General features: G+C 44.1%; 1 protein-coding gene across 4 annotated transcripts in view; it reads left to right on the top strand.

The window, feature by feature from the left end:
* Positions 1-12,030: 12,030 nt before the first annotated feature.
* Positions 12,031-14,617, top strand: part of Rubcnl (rubicon like autophagy enhancer) — a 36,615-nt gene continuing 34,028 nt past the window's right edge. For 2 of the 4 annotated variants that reach the window (XM_074043372.1, XM_074043375.1), the window contains exon 1: positions 12,479-12,836. The gene's annotated coding sequence lies outside the window, so the exon portion shown is untranslated. Of the gene's footprint in view, positions 12,270-12,478; positions 12,837-12,934; positions 13,296-14,617 lie in introns of those variants that run through there. The other 2 variants (XM_074043374.1, XM_074043376.1) reach the window with 2 other exon arrangements.

Below are 14,617 nucleotides of genomic sequence, written 5' to 3'. Positions count from 1 at the left end.
TATTTTTATTTTCTTTTACAGATAAGGAACAAGCAGCATTGTTGATAGACCATATGCCTCAAGTGTTTACCTATTATTTGTTGGACTAAATGTTTATATTTTCTATTTTTTGAGTGTCACTAGGGTTTGAACTCAGGGTCTTGCATTTAAGCAATGCCCCCAACCCTTTTTGCCTTTTAGGTTATTTTCAGTCTTGCAAATTTTGTCTGGGCTGGTGTTAGACCTTGATCCTCTTACTTACGCTTCCAGCATAGATGAAATGGCAGACCTGTGCCACCACGCTTAGCTTGCTTATTGAAATAGGTTCTTCCTAACTTTTTGCCTGAGCTGGTTGCCAACTACAATCCTCCCAGTCTGTACCTCCTGAGTAGCTGGGATGACAGATGTGAACCATCTTTCCTGGCCTCCTATTATCTATTTTAATCTTCAGAATTGCCCTTTTGAAGTAGATACTCTTATCATGCACACTTTACGTATATGCAAACTGAGGCTTAGAGACCTTAAATATCTTGTCCGATGTCAAATAAACATACATCACCTATGCTATCTGTTGCTTTGAGTCCTTAACATGGTGCAAAAATTATTTCCCACTAGTGCTAAGCATATCTTTGAGATCTACATATCAATTCTAGATAGAAAAATTTTGGCCAGTCACTTTTTCATTTATGATAACCAGCAAGCATCTGAAATAAAGAGAATTCCCTATCTTCAAACCTGCATCTCAGTTTTTCCTTTACTTCCACAATAATTTGATGTTCACCAGTGTTTGCACAGGACAGCATAGGTGTTGGGGTCTGGAAGTGTCTGGTTGAACACCGTGCATTTGGAGTTTGGTCCTTGACAAGCATGTGTGGAGTGCAGCAGTAGACTGTGACTCTATTGCACAAGAGAGCTATGATTGGCACATGAATGTTAACATCTTCTCCATGCTGGGACCTGTGCTAAGATCTAGACTTCTAGCACACATTTCATAATGCTAATGCATGTCCATTTTACAAACAAGGGAATGAAATCTCAGCGAGAACATAACCTGAGGCAGGTGGCTGGAAGCATCGCTAGGAGGAAGACTGGTACTGAGCCTCAGCACCAAGTATTCAGCTCTGCTACACCTTAGAAAACGGGACTTAGGGAAGACTGTTGGCCAAGAAAGAGCCTGGGGTTACATATCAGTCTGCTTCAGATTGTTTTCATTGTCTTTTCAAAGATTTAAGGAAGGAGCCAAAATCAGAGGAAGATGAGGATTTGTAGAATAAATCAAAATGGATAAGAAACTATAAAGAAGAGAAGTCAACGCACCAAATGTGTTACGAAAACTTTAGCTAGGAATGTATCAGTTGAGGAGCATATAAAATAAGAATCCTGAAGTCACAGGGCTTCTAGAAACTATCTTCCTTATCATCCTCCTTTCTCACAGAACAATGCAAGGTACAATTATACCAATGAAGACATTCCTGGATTCAACAACCTTTAATGCTGCTAACTTTGCCATTGAGTCTAATGGACAATTGCCTGCTGAAAAAGATTTGAGAAAGACAAGGTCATTTCTCCTGTAGCTGGGAGGGTCATACAACCAAAGAAATGCTGACAACTTAGTAAGGAGGGCTGTACACTAAGAACAGTTTTATTTCTACCTCATTGTCTTTTTAGGGAAGTTCTTAAAAGCACAACAGACTTCTCTTTTCTGGTCCTATTTTATAAATCATTAGCTGGGAAAGTGTCTGTTTTTTTGCAACTGGCATGTACTCACTAAATCAGTTAGGAATGATGGACTAAATCCTCTGAAAGTGAGAGCCAAAAGGAATCCTTCCTCCTTTAAGTTGTCAGGTAGTATGATCACAGCCATGCAAAATTAACTAATACCTGGGAACATTTCATATGCAAACTACAATATTCCTGAAGAACCAGGCCATGAGTTTTGGGGGAAGAACATCTCACAGCATCTAAGAGAGAGTTTGAGGCACTCCAGAACTGAAGAGAAACACACTTGGATTCAGGGGTCCTCCCTTGTCACTGACTTAAGATAATAGGGAAGAGGAGGGAAGCCAAAGGGAAGGGGTATGTGTCATGTCCTTTCTTTAAGAAGATGTCACATCTGTGTGAGAAGGATGAGCTTGGCAGTGACAGAAGTGACTGAGGTTGAACTTATTTTTTTTAAGAAAAAGTCATTTACTCTAGCATTTTTGAAGTTAAGAACTCTGTGTACTGTCAAAATTCTGTTCAATTTCACAAATGTTTGCTGAGCTCTCACTGTGTGGGAAGCTCTGTGTTTGGTGCTATGGAAGATATAGACATACACATGATAGAAACCACCAGAATTGAGTAACTGGATGAAAGAAGCAGCACTTGGAGACAACGTGGGTGTCAATGAATCCATGAAGAAGGGAGAAGGAATGCATTGACGTGGGTGAAAAGTTATGAATGTGAAAAGGAAGGGTTTTTGTTCTGTTATAGTCACTCTTGGTGGTTGAAATCTGTTTAAGTAAATTACTTTACTGCCTTAATCCCCTGCCCCTGAGGTCTTATCATGGGAAGGTAGTTTTATTGACAAAAGAGGAAACAGAAGCCTATCTGGGTTCAATACATTGCCAAAAATACAGCCAAGACTTGATGTAAGATTTCCAATCTCATATTTCTGCCCCAACCACTGAGAAACAGGAAAAGATCTTAACACAACTATAATCAAATCTGAGACATATGAGAGCTGAGAATACAGGTGACAGGCACATGATGGGGGGGTAGTTTTATTCTTCTTGGTAAGGGCTTGGGGAAGTTTCTGACTTCTAGACAGCTTGGAAGAGCACAGACCAGGGATTAGTGACTGCCAAGAGAAGCTGACCACCGACTGATTGCCTGCTCACACTAGGGAGAGCTCAGCAAAGATGACCAACTGAAAGTTGGGTCCTCAGAGACATTTAGTGAGACACTGTGCTTAGGACCGGCAAACTTAAGAAGGCAGTCTGATAATGGATAAGGAAAAAGACAGAGTTGGTTAGAACCTGAAGGACATGGTGAGGAGCTTGACGAGGATTGTTTAAATTTTAATGATTTGACTTCTTTTTTCTAGCTTAATTCCAAACAAGATTATCGTAAGAATACACTCAGTGTCTTTGGTCATTTAAACTAATTAAAGTACAAAATTTACTTCAATTTCACCAGTTTCATAATTAATGCTATTTTAAAGATATTTTATAGTAGTAAAGCATACATAACAAAAATTGACCATTCCAATGGTAAGTACACACTCAGTATTAATGGAAGAATAACAGTCGCTGCCATTGGCAGAAATGAAGAGTGACCCCCAAAGCTTTGTGTGCTCCTGTCATACCAACTCACACCTCACATTCATGCTCTTCTCACCACAATCAGCCTTGGGACACTTGGACTAATCTCACCTTACTCTTTCTCCAGGGGTGTGCTGAGTCAGGCATTTACTAGCAACCACTATGGCTGCCCCCGCCGAAGTCCAGATTTACATCTCTCTTCCTTTCAACTCTGCACCAACAGCACCTCATTCTCTTCTTCCTCATTATCCTCCTCTCCCTGACCTTCTCCTGCTTACCTTCTTTTTCTTCTCATCCTCTCCTCTCCTCATCATCACTCACCACCATCATCATCATCATGAAAGCTACGGAGTATTTAGCATCCACCATGTGCCAGGCACTCAGTGCTCTGAACACTAACTTACTTAGCTCCCACAACATGTCTATAAAGTACGTGTTTTGATGATCCTGGTTGCCATAGGCTGAAAGTTCCTGTGTGCAAATACTGTGCTGAGTGCTTTACATTTTGGTCTCATTTATATGCTAAGGTACGTGTGTATGCTTCCCTGATCCAAAACAAAGGCTAGAGGAGCCCTGCGTTTCTTTCTCTGCAGTAGCAATTTAAAAAAATCTAATTTATCTATCAGCAACTTCTCTTTGTACCCTAAACTATCTTAGTCAAGGCACAGTGATCACATTTGTAGAATCTGACGTTCGTGGTTTGAAGTCAACTTCAAGAAATGAGGAAATCAGTGTCTCTGCAGACAACAGGAAAAGGAAGTTTTGAAGCCCATTTGGTAAATGAGCGCACAGAGAGCAAGACGAGACAGAAAGTTCTGAACCAAAAGTGCAGTGAGTCTAAGTAATGGTCCACAACAAATGAAGTGCTCAGAATAAATGACCTAATGACATTGCCACAATGTTCTCTGCCTGGGTAAATAGGCCATTCCAAGAAAACACACAGCTATTTGAGGGTGGAAAAGAGCTTTTTGCATGCCTTCCAGCTGATCCCTTCCCTTCTTGCAGCTCTGAAAAAGTCAGTGGTGGATGTTCACAAGTGATTCTGTCTAAGACTTTGCTCCTTGATACACAGTCCATGATTCAGCAACCCAGGCAGCCTCGGGAGTCCCACTGAGATCTACTAAGTCAGAATCTACATCTCACGATGGTGTCAGGGAATTCCTATGCACTCTGATGCTTAAGAAGAGCACTGCCCTAAGGAATGTCATATCACCAAGGAAGGAAACACAAATATCTGTATAACAGTCCATAGTTCAAGGCCTGCCAGCAGCTCCACCGCCCTTAGGACAAGGCCCCAGTTCCCTGGCTCTATGGCCTGGGCTTCTCATCTCCAGCCCAGCCAAGCTCAACACAAAGTAGCAATCCAAGCTAGCCAGCTTCTTTTTTGCTCTATGTGCTCACACTTCTGCTAACTGATATGCTTTTCATAGCTTTAATAAATAAGGCTGCTCGAAAGTCACAGAAATATAGCACTATCGAAACAATGGGCATTAGAAAGAAACAAATCCCTTCCCCACATGGTCCAGTGAGTGTGGCTTGTCACTGCACAGCTCAGGCCATAGGGAGCTCACAACTCAACACAAGCAGCACAACAGCTCCCCAGGAGGGTTCCTGAGCCAGGAGACTTCCACTGGTGGAACTTTTAAAGGCACATTTTCATTTTCACTTGGTTTGACTCCAACAGCAGCTTCAACACCAAAGCATGACAACAGGCCTCTGGGGAGCCCTTCTTTGCCGACCAGATGTTGTAATGGTTTGTTGATATGCTTACTTGCCTTTCCTTCTTTACATAGGACTAGTGTTTAGTGTTATCTGTGATATGGGTGTCAGATCTGTCAACCAGAATAGCACAAGCTCTTTCACCAGCCAGCCTATAAAGAACAATGGAAATGAAATGTCCTCTTGTATGAGGAAGTCATTAGTCATTACTGCCTGCCAAGATTGGGCATTGGTTTGTAAACTGAGTCCTCATTTACCTGTAAGTAGAAAATACTGCTGGATATTACCATCACAAGTTCACTTTCATTTTAAGTTCATATAATTTCATTTTCATTTTTTAAATTTTTAGGGTACTGTAGAGAAACAAAACCAATAGGTTATATATGCTTTCATCAATTCAGATTTTGCTAAGAAGCAGTAAGAACAAGAATGAATTTTCAATGAATTAAATTTCCACAGAGGTTCAAAAACTCCTAATACACCAGGAGGATGAAAAACAAAAAAAGCAGAGAGATTTTAAGTAACTGACTGTGGAGACCGTGACAGAGTGACAGAATTGGCTCATACAACTATACAGGCTGAGAAGTCCTGTGATCTGCTGTCTGCAAGTTGGAGACCCAGGACAAGCAGTGGTAATAATACAGTTCATGTCTGAAAATCTGAGAACCATGGGGGGTGATGATGCAAATCCCAGGTCAAGGGCAGGAAAAGATGAAGTGTTCTACCTCAAGTAGAGAGATGGGAAAAGGGGATGATGTCTTCTTTCCTCTGTCTTTGATTCTAATTGGGTCCTCAAAGGGTTGCGGGGGCCCACCCACACTGGGGACTTTACTGCTTCAGATAGTAGTAGCATTTTAGTAACATTTTACCAGATGCACTGGTAACAATGTTTAGCCAGATATCCAGTCATCCCCTGATCTGATCAAGTTGACATTTAGATAAAATTCACTACCACATTGGTGTTAAAGGTATTAATTAGCCAGGTTGGTGGTTCATGACTGTAATCCAGCTGCTTGGCAGGCTGAGATCAAGAGGATTGCAGTTCCACGTCAGCTGGGGCAAAAAAGTTAGTGAGACCCCATCTCTACCAACAAGCTGAGCAGGGTGGCATGCACTTGTGATCTCAACTACAAATAAGGCATAGGTAAGAGGATTGTCATCCAGGCTGGACAAGGCAAAATGATGAGGCCCGATTCAAAAAACATCTAAAATAGAAAAGGGCAGGAGGTGTGGCTCAAGTAGTTGAGCACCTGCCTAGCAAGTGCAAGGTCCTGAGCTTAAACCCTAGTACTACCAAAAAAATTTAATAATAATTAGAACAGACTCAATAAGGATGAATACATAAGCGTGAACAGAAATGTACTATTATTCATTATGAAACTGAATCGGAGAGTGGAGTAGGTGAGAATGCCCTTGCTGCTGGTCAGTGCCTTCTGTCTCTGCAGGCAAACTGACAAAAAATCTATTTCTAAGTAGAGAACTGCTTGGTAAGCATGAGATCAGAGCATCGAATCAAGCAGAATGACTTTGACAGTTGATGAAATGAATCGAGGGGACAGAAGCTTGTGGTTGAATCCATGTACCTTTATAGAGAGATGCAACTTCTATTCAGCCTAGAGACCAGTATCTGTCTGTGCTGGTACATCAGCATTTTGGAACCACTGTGGCAATTTAATTTATGAAGGAATTCATTTGTATTATATTTATTGATTTGTAGCAGTCTCTGATTCAAGAAAACCACTTGTCTCTCACCTCTCTAAGGAAGGTCAGCAGGCCCCAGGACAGTTAAGAGATGTTTGGATTTAGTTTGGGTGTGACCGTATGGTATGGTAAACAGAGGGGCAAGGGTTGGCTGAGTGGGAGGTAGCTTCCTCAAGTAGGAGCTAAGGAGAAGGAATTTTGCTTGTGTTTTGATGGAAAGAGAGCATAAGGCCTGTGAGTGAGGTACAGATTATCTGAAGGGTAAGCATTTGGATGCTGACTGACTGAACCCCCAAAGTCGTAGCAATGTATGCAGTGACACAACTTCCCACATTAATCCAGACACTGAAAATGGGGATTTCTGCAGTGATTATGATGGAACAGAGACTGGAAATCTTTCCCCAGATGTTACATAGGTGCCTGAGGGGCTCTTGGGAAGTGACAGGGAAGGGGAGTTCTCTAACACAACGAGGATTTAATTTCTCGTCATTTATTTTAGCAGGGATAGCAACTCAATTTAATTTGATTTAGAAAAAATTTTAGAAAAATTATGTGGTGCGACTTTGGATTTTGTTTCAGAGCTACAAAATAAATTTCATAGCAGCCTCAGAAGATTTCAAAAATGTTTCAGCCTTTCCTCACCAAATAGTCCACATGGAAATGATTGGGAGGCTGTCTATCCTGGCTCTTGTGCAATGAGTAAGACGTCAGGTATGAGGCACTGAAGTATAAGGGTCAGCACCAGGAGGGAAATGTGAAAGACAGAAAACACGGTCAATGACCTCAGGTGTAATCATAGGAAAATGTACAGAATGTTCCTAGGGCAACTTGTGGCCTCTGTGGATCTTAGGGTAATTGAGGCAGGGGTGAGAGAAGAGACCAAAAATTAGGCTGAGATCACATCAAAGAAGACCTCAAATGTTAGAGTAAGATAATGAACTTTGGACATTTTAACTGTTCCAGGCATGGAATAATCTTAGCTCACCGTCTTTCTGTTTTGTAGGATGGCCTTCACATCATACCCCACAAGCCATGTGAGGAGTTACAAACATTCATGGGACACCTAAAACATGTAAAGTATAAGAGGTAGGTGCTGGGGGAGGAGGGGATTTAGGAAAAATAACTTGGAAGTAAGTAGGGTTCTCTTAGTTCTGCAATCCAGTGAAAGAGAAAGAATATAAACAATTTAATATTGTTCTCTCTCTCTTTTTTTCTCTCTCTCTCTCCTATACACACAGTGCTGGGAGTTGAACCCAGGGCCTCACAAATGCCAGGAAAATGCTGTACTGCATATCCTAGCTCAATATTTTTAGTACCAATGGCAGAGTATGGTTGCATTCATGCAGTATGCCATTTTTTCTGCAGTACTGGGGTTTGAATTCAGGACTTCATACTTGCTAGGTAGGTGCTCTGCCACTTGAGCCATGCTCCCATCTTTTTTTTGCTTTACTTATTTCTTAAAGTTAAGGTTTTGTGCCTTTTGCCCATCCAGTCTGCATTCTACCATTTGAACCATACCTTTAGCTCTTGCTAAGATCCCCCTCGCCCCCTGGGCTGACCTGGAATCATGATCCTCCCAATCTCTGCCTCCTAAATAGCTGGGACTGCAGGTATGAGCCACTATGCCTGGCCTTCATGCTACATTTTTAATCATGAAAATAGGCCACAAACAGGTGCAGCCTCTGGCTCTGCTGGTCTAGAACAGCAGAAACCACACAATGAAGAGGCAGAAGAGAAAGACTAAAGGATAAACTTTACTTTTTGTTATCTGTCAGACAAAAGCAAACACCCTCCATACTACCATCTCCAGGAACAGGCGACCCTGGGTATGAGAGTTGGCCTTGAACCGTGGGGTGGCTCTGCTTGGTATTCTTGACCGGATGGAGGCAAATAGTGTTTCACCTTGGGTCTGCAATTCTTTGTTTTAATGACCTCAACCTATTAGAGGTAAAGAGCCTCTTTCAGGGTGCAACAGCTCTGAATATCCCCTTCTGTCCCCATCCACTTATTATCAGTAGAAGCATACGGTTAAAATGGCAGGACAAGCTGGATGGTGACCTGTACTTGTAGTCCCAGCTACGAGGAGGCTGAGGCAAGAGGATTGCTTGAGCCCAGGAGTTCAAGGCCAGTCTGGGTAGTATAGACAGATACTTCTTCAAAGAAAAAAAAAAAAGCCCACAAAATGTCAGGACAACTCATTCTTTCAAGTGGGGAACTGCAACAACTGGGCTCTCCCACCCCTAACAGAAAGAAAAACAAGGTGAAGGTGAGATTTATTAAAATTCAAGGAAAGAATTGACAAGGGTAGTATTCTCTCAGCATATTGTTTTCACTTGGACTTTCACGCCAAAAAATATTGCATTGTGATAACAGATTTATACACACACGCCCCACACTTGTGCGTGCAGCATGCATGTCTGTTTTTATTATGGTAAATTTGCATAACATAAAACTCAATATTTTTTGGTGGAAGTGGAATTGAGCTTAAGGTCTCATGCTTGCTAGGTAAGCAGCTGTACCAGTTGAGCCAAGCCCCATTCCTCTTGCTCTTTAGTTTGTTTCTCAGATAGGGTCTCATGCTTTTGTCTTGGCTGACCTTTGATCTCACTCCTTTTATCTTCGATTCTCAAGTAGCTGGGATTATATGCGTGTAGCTGGGATTACAAACTGAGATTACTCGGTGGCACTGAGTACATTTACAGTATTGTGCAACGTCACCAATTTCCATTTACAGAATGTTTTCATCACCCTAAACAGAAACTCTGTACCCATTAAACAATAAATAACTCCCATTCCTCATTGCCCATATCCCTGGTGATGTTTATTCTAATTTCTGTCTATGAATTTGTCTATTCTAGGTTTCTCACGAAAGTAGAAGTACACAAATTTGTCCTTTTGTGGATAATGGATGTTTAAGACAGGCAGGCCAGAGGAAAAGAAACAGACAAGACAAGCACAGTTTCCCTTGCTTGGTTCTTTCTGTCCTGATGCAGGTCTTGGCTTCTCTCACATTCAGGATTGTTGCTCTTTCTTCCCTGGACTCCTGTGTAGTGATGACACCATTAGGCTCCTTCTGGTGGCTTATTATGCAGTTCGTTTCATCCCATTTCCTTCCTGTTTTGTACAGATTGATTTCCCCTTGGCTGACTCTGTCAGCTGAGTTCTAAACCAGGGTCAAAGCTCTGCTCACAGCACAGATGGCTTCTTGTGAAGCCTGGCTGGGTTTTGGGGGGCGGCTGCCAGGCGTTTAAACTCTCCTGTGAGGTTGTCCTGGCCACAAGGGAGCTTTGTGTGTGTCTAACTGGTGCTGGACAGGAGCCTGGTTAGGCTGGCAAAAATGGTAAATTGTCTCTGACATTCATGGCTTTCAAGCCCTTGGTTTTGGAAAGTGCTATGACCTTGAGGTTGACTTTCCCAATGGGAATGAACTTTTCTGCCTTTCCTTGGTGTTGCACTGAGAATTAACTAATCAGTACGCAGCCTCGGAAAGCCCACCCTCAGCATTTAGTGCTTGTGAAATTCTACTTCTAGATCCCAGAAGGAACAGTGCAAATTTCCAGTATTTCTTAATTGAAAATTTTGTCCTTGAATCTTCCTTGGTAGTTCTAGAAATAGTCTTTCAGAACACAGGCCTCCTTTGTGGCTAGATGTTAAAGGTGTATATCAAATTTAGTAAGGTGCCCACACCATAGTGCACAGTCCAGCATTATGGCAATTTTGGTAAAAGTGACTTCAAAGTGACCTCACAGGGGACTGATGGAACTCCCACCATCTTGGCCCCAAATTTTCCAGCCACCATACAGGAATGATCTTATTTTTATTTATTTTCTTTTTCTCTTTTTTTTTTTTTCCTTTTCTTTCCTTCTTTCCTTTCTTTTCTTTTTCTCTTTTGTTTTTTTTTTGCAGGGCTTGAGATCAAACCCAGGGCCTTGTGTGAGCTAGTGCTCGCCACTGAACTATGGTCCCAGCCCATAGTTCTCTCTCCCGTTTTAAAATTAGCATATATTAATTGTACAAAGGGCTTTCGTTGTGATATTTCCATATATGCATATAATGTACTTTGATCAAATTTACCCCCTTTATTACTCTTTATTACCCCCTTTTAAAAACAATTTAAAATTTTTCTTAACTAAGACTATATGTAGTTGGCCACCTAGTGCAGTTTTTTTGTGTGTTTTTTTGTTTGTTTGTTTGTTTTTTCCAGTGCTGGGGCTCTAACCCAGGACTTTATGCACGTTAAGCACGAATTCTACCACTAAGCCACACGCCAGCTCCCAATGCATTTGTTTTTGCTTTCTCAGGAGTCGACTTACTAATTTACTTTGCATGATATTTGTTCTTATTTTGAGATTTTTTTCTCTTGCCTTCTTCCTGACTCCTCTTTTTTTTTTTTTTTTTTTTTTTTGTCAATATTCCTGAAAGGAATCCCGTATGGCTCCTGTCTCGTTATGCTTCTTTCTGGTGGCATGGTGAAAATTGAACATAAGATTTGGTGTTAGATATATCTGCCTTCAACGCCTGAATACGATACGTACTAGCTGTGTCACTGTAACCTCCATGAACTACAGATTTCTCATCTGTGAAACGGGGCAATGATTTGTTATTGCCAGGGATATTTATAGGATTTCTTAAAATTATTAGGAAACATAGCAGGTGTGCAACACATGTTAGCACTCACCACACATTTTTCTTTATAACTTTTTTTTTTTTGAGACAGTCTCCCTATGTCGTCCAGGCTGACCTCAAACATCCTCCTGATTCAGCCTCCAGAGTGCTGGAATTACAGTCGTTCACAACCACACCCAGCTCCACTTTCTGACATTTTAATGTAAACTCTTCTGAGTTGGAGTTCTGCTGACTCGAATTCCTGGAGAACCCCAAGTATCCAGAATTCTTCCAAGTCTCAACCGGTATAGGCCCAAACGGGCTGACCACTGGGGGCGACGACTTGGCAAGTAGTATTCAGCAGACTGCCAAATTGGTTTCATTGGTTTCTACCTCGTTCATCAGAAAAAAGCAACAACAAGCAAATGGGGTCTTCCCTTAACCTTTCCAAGCCAGGATGTGTCAAGTAGTGGGAGTGTTTCTGAAATAACGGACAAGGAAAATCCAAAATGCTAGTCTTTTTTTCCCCTGCAATCTAGCAACGACAAAGGACAACACCAGAGAACCAGGCGGAATGCGGTGGAGTTTGGTTTTACCGAGCAGGAGGAACTCTTCCAAGCGAGCCCAGACCCGCTTGCCTGCTAGTTATGGGCGGGTAGCTGGGGATCCTTCTCACTAAAGAAGTTGGGGTTTCTGGAGAGCGCGCCGCGCCCACTAGAGGCGGAGGGACCTCGCGCGCTCAGTCTTGCTAACAGTCAGGGTTTAAGTTTCCATCCGTGAAAACTTTCTGCATTCGTTGGCCGCTTCTCTGAGCACGATCAATCCGCGGTACACCTGTGTTGGGATCCCAACTGTCGCTGCAAGAGGGCAAGGTGACGATTGGGTTGACTAACAGTCCTCGGAAGGAGCCGGGCTCCGGCTGGAGCAGGCCACTGAGATCTGACAGCCGCAGCTCCTGCACGGGTAAATTGCGGATCCCCGCTGGCCCAGCTGATTTCAGTGCAAACATATCCAGACTGCGCGTTCTTCATTTCCAGCAATTGCACTGCGTGCTGAATCCCGCTGCTTGGGGTGTTTGGGGTTGGGAGCCCCTTTCTGCCTGGTCTGCAAAACCCGAAGACGCGGTTGCGTCTGGGTGGGTGGCGAGGACCCAGCGTGATTTCCGGAGCGAGGATGGGAAGAGGGACGCACAGGTGCTTCCTGCTGTTCCTGGCCGCGTCGCACAGGGCTGGGGGCACCGCAGAGCGCGGAGCTCAAGTGCCCTGCAGCTCGGCGTTGTCTCCGTGCGCGCAGTGGGCGCGGTGGCGGAGCTTGGCTTCACTGGGGAGAGGCTCAGGTTGCAGCAGGACTCCCCACCCCACAAGGGAGGCGAGGATGGCGGGGGGCGTGGCGGCGTCCCGGCGTCGCTTCCCCCTCCTGGCTCGATCTATGCGAGGCTCGGAGCGACTCTGTGACCCCTGAAGGCTGCCCGAAGCCACGCGAACGAGGACCCGATGCGCGGCTCTCACCTGCGCGGCTTTCCACGCCTGGGTGAGGCGGCCAGGGGACGGTGCAGGGGACCGGGGTGAAAGAGGGGCGCGCCGGCAGGGGTGTTTGGAAGAAAGGGGAGAGAAGGTTGGGGGGGCGCGAGGCTTGTGCTGAGAGGTGACCCAGGGACCTTGGGGTGAGTCAGGGCAGTGGCATTGACCCTTTGGAGACCAGCAAGGGGCTCCTTACAGAGAGACAGACTTTACGAAGCTAGAGCGACCCTGTGCCTGGCTTGGGCAGGGAAGGGCGCAGGAACTGGGCCTCTGGACACTTTTGGCTGGGTGACTCTAGGCGAGTACTGCGCCCTGCATTGTCCCAGGCACTGTCTTCCGGACTCGTGGCTTTTCTCGGTTCCCCTAACGCGCGCACAGACTTAGAAGGCCAGCGGAGGAGCCCTTCCTACATCCAACCCACGGCTATGTGGTGGAAAAAGCCAAACACTTTGCGACTTAACGGACCGAGGTAGGAGGATGAAAGAGTCGTTTGGTCCGAGCGCCCGGAGTGATGTCCACCTGCTGAGGTTGCGGCGGGGAGAAGGGGGGAGCGGAATTGCTGCGTTCACTCCCGCCCTGCCACCCGGTGACGGTGCAGTGGGGGGTTCTGTGCGAAACTGATGCTGTGAGCTTGGAGAAACGTAGAGAACCTTCAGAGGCGGGGTTATTTCGCCCTAAATGGGAACTAAGACTCAGGGCTGCGCTATCGTGTTATTACAGTGGAATTTGGAAAGGTCCTTGAAGTTGGAAGAGGGAGGAAAGGACGAGTGGGACGAGTGGGACGAGAGGATCAGTGGGTAAACGGGTTTTTACACTCAGTCGGTCCTAAGGCCAAATAGCGGTGACCTCGCTGAACTTCAGTTCCCTTGCGTGAGATGAGGGAGGATCCTCCTCCCCGACCCCACTGGGGTGGTTGAAGATAAATGAATTGGAGGGAGGGCGATGTTTTTGAAAAGTACTAAGTATGGTCTTTTACTACAAGTGAGGGTATCGATGTCTTGCTGCCCACACCCCTCTTCTGGGCCACCAACAGAACCTTTTTTGGGTCAGGGTCGCTGGGGTTTTCACATTAACCTGTCTAAAGTGTCAGGACTTTCAGTTTCTCCATCCCCTCGCAGTTCCCCTTCCCTGCCCCGACACCTGAAAATGCTCAGCACGACCTGACATCAGGGGACAGAAACTTTGCCTTTTTATCAACTTCTTTAAAAGGGTCCATATTAAGTGAGGAGGTGTTAGGAACGTTGGTGAAAATTGAGGGTTATGGACTCTAGGGTTTATATTCGACTAGACATGGTCTTCATGCAAACATTTAACTCCAAAAGCTTTGTTGGTTTTCTCATCTCTTGATTTTTGACAGGGAAAATGCTTTCAGAGCCAAGGGTAAACATTCAAGGGCAAGCATTTTCATTTGAATCGTCTTGAGTGGAAAGTAAGTGAAAGGCTAAAGAAAGAGAGCATTGACCCCTGGTGTGTTGGGGGCGGGGAGGGCCCATCTGAAGGCACATACAGAATAGCACAAATTTGAATAGTTTCGATTGTTACCAAATCTAGAGTCATGTTTCTAATATGGAAAGGAGTGACTGACTGCATGGTTGGTTGTGTTACAATTTAAGCAGTTCTTAAGCAAGCATGTCTAACCTTTCAGAGATAATAAATTTGAGCAATCTAGTGCTTGTTAGTCTTACCTCTTTTCATGGTACCCAGTAAGATCTTTGATTGGTTTTTCCATTTTAATTAAAAGGACTTGGGGCTGGTAGAGTGACTCAAATGGTAGTGTTAGCAGAAAAATGG

This window comes from Castor canadensis, chromosome 10 (genome assembly GCF_047511655.1).
Source record: "Castor canadensis chromosome 10, mCasCan1.hap1v2, whole genome shotgun sequence".
Classification (NCBI taxonomy): Eukaryota; Metazoa; Chordata; class Mammalia; order Rodentia; family Castoridae; genus Castor; species Castor canadensis.
Note: the sequence above shows the minus strand (reverse complement) of the source record. Positions and strands in the feature narration are given on the sequence as shown.